At 36.0% G+C, this 7,980-nt stretch overlaps 1 pseudogene; it reads right to left on the reverse strand.

The window, feature by feature from the left end:
• Positions 1–6,555: 6,555 nt before the first annotated feature.
• LOC132175835 (thaumatin-like protein) lies at positions 6,556–7,444 on the reverse strand (annotated as a pseudogene).
• Between the last annotated feature and the right edge of the window lie 536 nt (positions 7,445–7,980).

Raw genomic sequence — 7,980 nt, forward strand, 5'->3', positions numbered from 1 at the left:
CATATCTTCTGCTATGATTGCATATAATGAAGCTACCCTAGGAGTGGAGAATCCTAACGATACTTGAATATTATATTGTTATCTCCATATTCATAGTTTTTTATTTTTTTAATTGAAGCCTTTCATCCATTCAAAGATTTTGGCTGCTGGTATGTCAATTTAATGCATTTTTGTCTGATTGCATTAATTAACTAAATCCGCCTTTAAAAAGAGAATTTGATGAATACATGATATGGTCATATCTATCACATTGATTTTAGTATAAGTAGCATCCTACCAATTAGGCCGGCTGCATACATCTTTTACCAAGCAATCTAGATTAGGATCCGGGTCGGTAAGCAAAGACCCACGGGCGTCATTGCGGAGTTACCAAAGCATTTGGCAAAACATTCTTCCATTTTTTCTTTAAAAAAATTAACTTCATTTTTTTACATTACAAAACAACTTTCTTTCACTTTTCAAAAAAAATTAGTAAGTCGGTTAATGCACCACCATGTGGCCTGACTAGGAGCAGTACAAGCCAACAAGTCCGTTAATGCACCACCCTGTGTTGTTAAGATAGGCAGCTCATTTCCTGAAAATATCACTTGATAAATGTCTTTGTCGAATTGGCTTTGGAATTAATTGGAGACTCGCAGCGCGAACTAGTTTCATCGTGCTAAATTATCTGTCTTTAATAGGCCTGGGTACGGTCAAAACGGTTCAGTTTTGGCTCTTACTGGTTATTAACCGATAATTTTCGGTTAAACGGTTTATTAACCGATACCGGACCAATAAAAATTTTAACCGAAATTATCGGTTATAACGGTACACGGTTAAACGGTTCGGTTAAACCGGTTTAACCGTAGGCTTTATATTGATTTATTTTGTTGGGCCAAAAATGAGTTTTTTTGACTTTTGAGAGCCCAAATACTTTTTATTGGGCTAAAATAACTTATTAAAAATGAGTTATTTTTGGGCCCAAATACTTTTTGTTGAGACCCAAATATTTGTTTTTTGGACTAAAAATTGAAAACTTTTTATATTGATCCGCCACAACTTTTTTTTTTTTTTTATATTATAAAATACATTTTTCCAAAGCAAATGGACTAATTAACATAATGAATGCTAATTAGACTAACAAAACTAGTTAATGAAAAATGCTTTCACCAAAGGCAAAGAAATCCCATCCAATGCCATCACTAAAAAAAAAAAATCAAACCTACCCGAACCTAAATTAAAATAAAATTTATTAATGAATAATAAACAAAGTATTAACTAGTTAAAGTCGCTTAGTAAAAAGAAAATAAGTCATGGGCAACACCATTACACAAATATAAAAGCGAGAAAACATAAAGACAGTGATCAATATGGATAAACATCAACATCAACACGGTTACACAATAATTTCCATGAATTATCTTCAATTCCTTAAATCTGCTTCCTTCAATAATCCAACAAATCAAAACATAAATAAAGTGAATTGCTATTAGTAATTAATATTAAAGAGTAAGAAATAAATATCAAATAAGAAAAAAAATAAGATGCAAAAAACTTACCAAATACTTTAAACAAAACATCACCCTGCAAAGTTCATCCATCAAGCCTTAATCCGCGTCAAATGTGAGGGAATTAGACAGAATTTCTACTACAATGAAATTTTTAAAGGATTAGGAAAAATAATTTAATCAAATAATTAGAACAATAAATAAATTTGAAATTAACAAATATTACCCGACTCAAGCTTGTAGCTTTCTTCATCTTCAATATCAGGCAAAAGTGACTCACCATACTGAAAATTTGGAGAAGATCTCAACCAATTTTGACAACAAATAAGAGCTTCCACTGTTTTCGGAGCCAAAGAACTTCGAAAAGGATCTATGATGCGACCTCCGATGCTAAACGCCGACTCAGAAACAACAGAAGTAAGTGGAATTGTCAGGACATCCCGTGCTATCTCGGCGAGAACCGAAAACTTTACCTTATTTACCCTTCACCACATTAAAATATCAAAGTTGGCACTTGGTGTTTCGACCTCTTCCGTACAATATTGCTCTATCTTTATCTAACACATCATCATATTTTTGGAAGCCCGAAATGAATGGTAAATAGCTAAAGCATCTTTCTTATTAGTACCCACACCCATACCTTTGGAACTTGTGCAATTACGCTCTTCATTTGCAAACCTAGCCCCACTTTCATTCTTAACATATTGTTCATATAACCGGCCCAAGACACTCTTTAATTTCTCAACAATTTCTTTTGCTTTTACAAGACTCACATTCGTCTGGAACGAAAATTCCAATACGGATATCTTGTAACATGGATCAAGCACAGAAGCAACAAACAACAAGGGGTAATAGCCAAAAAATTTCCCTATCGCTTATCATATTTCACTTTCATTTGCATTGCCATGTTACTCAATGAATAATCATCACTTTCACAATACTTGTTCAAACAATGATAAACATTTTGGAGAATACCAAAAAACAAGTTTGAAGTTGAGTACAAGGAACCCGACATCTGAATTGTTTCGTCATAAAACACAAGCAAGAATTTAACAATGTGTCGAACCTTATTCCAATCATCTTCATTTGGAGCCCCCAACACATCCCTCCCTCCACTATCATTATTCAAATAATGTAAAAAATTCGCATCTTCATCTAACATAAGATTAAATGTTCTTTCATACTTTTGTGCCGCCTCCAACATGGTATAAGTAGAGTTCCATCTAGTGGAAACATCAAGAGTCAAGGAAGATCGACACCCAAGATTCCTCCTTTCTACGCAAGACTTAAAGAGGGCCAATCTTTGGGGATCCCTTCACATACTTCACCATATTTAGGACCCTTTCAATTGAATCATGTTCATCCTTGATACCCTCCTTCACAATTAAATTTAGAACATGCGCACAACACCTTACATGAACAAACTCATGGCGACAAATAACATCGTTATTTGACATATTTCTTTTACCAAACTCACTAATTGCTTTATCATTAGCACTTGCATTGTCAAGTGTTATCGCCAACACACGGGTAATCCCCCATACCACCAAACGTTGCTCTATTTCCTTAGTAATCGTTATTGCCCTGTGATCCAACACTTGGCGAAATGCCAATATTCTTTTGTGATATTTCCATGTAGAGTCAATGAAATGTCCCATTACAACCATGTAATTCATATTTTGAATCGAAGTCCAAGTGTCAGTTGTCAAACAAACCCTTTGACCAGCCATCAACAACTTCTTTTTGATTATTTCTTTTTTGGTCATAAACAACTTAACACAATCCTTCATCATTGTATAGCGAGAAGGAAGTTCAAAACGAGGCTCAAGAACCCTCAACATTTTTTTAACACCCATCTTCTCCACAATTGAAAAGGGAAATTCAGTAACAATGATCATTTCACAAAGTGTCTCCCTTTTTCAGAATACTTACCAACAATTAGGTTATTACCAATACTACCATCACTCTGACTCTGCTCGGCCATAAAAGTGAACTTAGACTGAGAGCTATCTGTTTTTGGTTTTGTACTTTTGGCATTTTCTAAAATGGTACAACATGCTAGAGGTGCCATTTTTTGTACCATGACATTTATACTGAACCCCACAATAGTTACAACTTGCAATAGGAGCATCTTCAGAACTATTTATATCTTTAGTAAAATGGTCTCATACTGAAGATCTTTTTGTTCTTAATCTTTTTTTACAAGGGATTGGGGGTTGTCGACCACGAGTACGACCATGAGATGCCCCCTTAGAACCCCTTGAACTAGCACATCTAATCCCTTGGGTATCCAACTCAACAGATTCATCAATATCATCAAAGGTTTCTTCATTATCTATGTCTATGGGACAAGAAGAAGTAACTAATGTTGAAGGTTGAGGTGCAGCCATATGAACTTCTGAAGTAAAAAAGCAATGGTTGATTTTAATTAGCTAATGTGACAATGTCTGACCTATGGGATATGACTAAAACTCAAACTAACGGATGATTTTAATTAGCTAATGAGACTGTTAATTTGCTGATTTATGGTGTTCATAAAACTGAGTTTTTCACCTAATGGTGCAAATCAAGATGCATGTGTAATGTGTTATGATTTTATAACGAATTTCATCATTTTTCCATAAGATAAGCCTATAATATTTGGTGGGTACCATAAAATAAGCCACGAAAAGATTTATCATTCTCAACCACCAGCAAATCAACAACGAAATAATATCAAAACACAACACTATTGAGCACTCATCATAAATATATTGAATGGGAGTCTCACAAAACTAACATATTGAGCACTATCATCATAAATATATTGAGCCTCTTCATATATAATTTTGAAACAAAAACAATCAGAAAGTTTAAAACAATCAAAAACACTTTAATGCAGAAAATGAAACCATTTAAATGAAAAATACAGCAATATCAACCTATAAATCAATATCCATAGATTCAAACTACCAAAATCGGAAATACTAGACAAGAATCAATTCACAAATCGTAAATACTAGACATGAAACAATCCACAAATCGTAACTACTAGACAAGAATCAATCCACAAATCAGAAATACACAAATCAAATCCACAAATACTAGATAGATTCAAATCCACAAATCAAACTACCTGAAATCGGAAATACTAGACATTACCTAACATAGTGAGGTGACGATTTCTGAGCACAAAGACGAGGTCACGCCGTCAGGGTCTCACGGAGGCAACGGACGACCACAAACCTCAAGGCAACCCACAACTATGGCGTTGCGAGAGAGTGAGAGACTAAGAGACTGAGAAGAGGAGAGAGGAAAGCCCAGAGTGAGAGAGGGGAGAGAGCCGAGAGTGACACTGACCTGCGAGAGAGAGGCGAGACTGTGACTGCAAATGCGAGAGGCAAGAACAGAGAGCAGATGGGCAATGTTACTCGAGAACAGAGAACAAAATAGTAGAGAACATAGAGCAGATCGCCGAGAACAAATAGCAGAATAGCAGATGGGCGATGGCGATGGGCGACAGGCATGGAGCGGCACATTAGATGGGTTCTTTTGGTTTAGGGTTTGATCTAAGATAAGGTTACATAGGTATATATATATATAATCCCAAAACTACGTCGTTTTGGCATCCCTACTTAACGGTTTATATCGGTTAAATGGTTAACCGATATGAAATTTCTAACCTGACCGAACCGGACCAATAAGCATACCGGAACAAAAAATTTAACCGATAAGCATATCGATATATCGGTTATGGTTAATATCGGTTCGGTCGAAACCGGTACACGGCCGGTAATCGGTAACCGGTTAATCTGCCCACCCCTAGTCTTTACATTAAGCAATATTATTCAACTTTTTTTTTTTCTTAGATTTATTCTCTTTCTTATTTAGTTATTATTTTTTATTTTTTGAAAACATTTTCCCACTAATCCTAATCTCCTTCGGTACGTGTTCTAATCCTAGCCGTCCGATTTGCTTACCTCGTGATATTTAAAGGCGGATCCTCTAACTCCTGAGACTTCTGTTTCTTCCCTGAACGCTCAAGTTTTTTTTTTCCCCCCTTTTGGGTTAGTTTTAATATATATGAACCATACCTATAGCTTAACCTTATAACTTGAAGGTTTAAAATGATGTGTTTTAATAACATAACACTTTGGATGATGTGACTACACATTATGTGCTTTAAATGTATAGAAAGTAAATCTTAATTGTTATTGGGGAGAAATATCTCCTAGTGGGCTCCACTTCTTTTTACACTTATTTATAACATTACTCTCACCACTCATTGGACGGCACATTTACACACAAATTTCACACTTGAGGATAAAAAGAAAAAGAAAACCTCCACATTTTACCAGTCAAAATCTTAGGTGGCAAAAAGGCATTTGCCAAGTTGATGTAAAAGGGCACATGGTCCAAGTTGATGGCAAATGGCACTTAGCCACCTAGAATTTTGATGGGCAAAATGTGGGGATTTTATTAGATTATAGCATATCTCGAGGATAAAAGGAGATAGGAGAGAAGGATAGGGGGTTCTTCTCCTTCCCCAAAGACCCCGAGATCTCTCTCTCTCTCTCTCTCTCTCTCTCTCTTGTATATTTCTTACTTTGACGACCCTCTCTTCTTCTCATTTCTTACATACCTCACTCAACACACATTGATTCATAAATATTATTGGAAAATTTTTATTATATTTTTATCTACAAACAAATATGCTAACTTAAGCATCGGAGAGTCTTCGGCTTCAACAAAAGACCCTCTGACCTTACTTTTGTTTTGCAGGAATCTCACTACCGTACAAGAGTTTCTTCATAGTTTAATTTAGACATCAAGAAAATCACTTGATAACAAATTCTTGGACCAGAAAAACACTCCAATGATTGTTAAATTTTATTAATTTGTACTAATATATGGTAAACTTTGATATTTTGAGGTGACCGACACTGGGATATATAGTTTAACTTTTATGTTCGTAATAAAAGTTGGAAAATACTTGATCTTCATCACCAGCCACAAGAAATACTGACAAAAAGAGTTTCAAACATGGTTCATCAAAAATATATAAAAATCGAAGCAAATAGAGAGGTCATGACATATAAGCTTAATTTTATTGCATCACATATTATTATATATGTAATATTATGGCGTTTGCACACGAGTAAGAGTGTGCTCACAAAGCCTTTAAGCTTTTATTGCATCACATATTATTATATATCACCAGCTAGTTTCCTTCCTCTTGAAGTACTACTTCAAGGGCAGAAGACAACCTTGTAGTTAGTCCCACCAGGACACGTGAATGTGCTTGTTTGGTCATCCTTAGGGTAACTATAAGCATCCCGGCAGCGATCCTTGAAAAATCTAGAGAAATTTGTTGGTCCACAATTTCCAGAATTGCAACAATATTGGTCGGTCTTGAACACGGTACAGGGGTTGTTACAACCTCCTGGTGCCCTCAATTGGCTAGGACATTGGCTGTTGATATCAGCAGTACATCTTATACCACGGGTGCACCCATTGGATGTGGGGCTAAAATCCATTCCAGTGTTAAACCCATCAACAAGTGAGATATCGAAGAAGTCCAAGTTGTTAAATTGGTTTAGTACGTATTCAGCAAGGGTGTTTAGGGGTACACCATAGCCTTGGCATTGGAGAAGCCCGCCACAGTCACCAGTCTGGCATTTACCACGCCCGGAAGCATCAAAATTGCACCCTGTACGAGGCCAAATGCGAGCCCCTTTGGTGCCGGCATTAACATTAAGGCTCTATGTTTGACCTCGGCCGAGTCGTCGGCCACCACCGGGCACAGCCCCGGCCCAAACTGTGAAGGGACAGTTGTTTATTATGTCAAATCTAGCTGCATGGGCTAGACCGAAGCAGAGAGCGATGAAAATGGAGAAGAAAATAAATAAGTTCTTGCATAGACTCATTTTGAGAAATGAGAGATATTGAGTAAGCTCTTGTGGTTTGTGAGGAAGATGGATAGAGGTTTATATAGGGTGAGCTTGGAGGGGTTATGTCCTTCTGGGAAGGTGATGAGTAGGGCCTTCTGGAGGGGTTAAAAAGATTCATGTGATTAAAATAAATTGGGGGACTTGCACGAGGAACAAGGGAAATGTTGTAAAGAACATAATTAGTTTTTTTTTTTTTTTTTTTTCCTATTTGTAACATTTTTAAGTCTTTTTAAAAGCTCATTAATTACAATATTGGAGAGGTCCATATCTCTCTACTTAATAAGAAATGACAATGAACGAGGGACGCATTATAAAGAACAATTTTTTTTTTTTTTTTTTTTTTTTTTTAAAAGTTCTCAAGTCTTATTAAAAGACCATTAATTACAATATTGGTGCTATAAACTTAGCTTCCAATAGTGCAATTTAACATAGGAGGAGATCCATATCTCTCTACTTAACAAGATATGACAATGAAAAAAGGCAACTTTGATTTTGGGCAATGACCACCATATAGCCTGGGGGGCGTGGTATAACTTAGTTCCGCCCCAAGTTAATAGCACATT

Source organism: Corylus avellana, chromosome ca3 (assembly GCF_901000735.1).
Source record: "Corylus avellana chromosome ca3, CavTom2PMs-1.0".
In the NCBI taxonomy this organism is placed as follows: domain Eukaryota; kingdom Viridiplantae; phylum Streptophyta; class Magnoliopsida; order Fagales; family Betulaceae; genus Corylus; species Corylus avellana.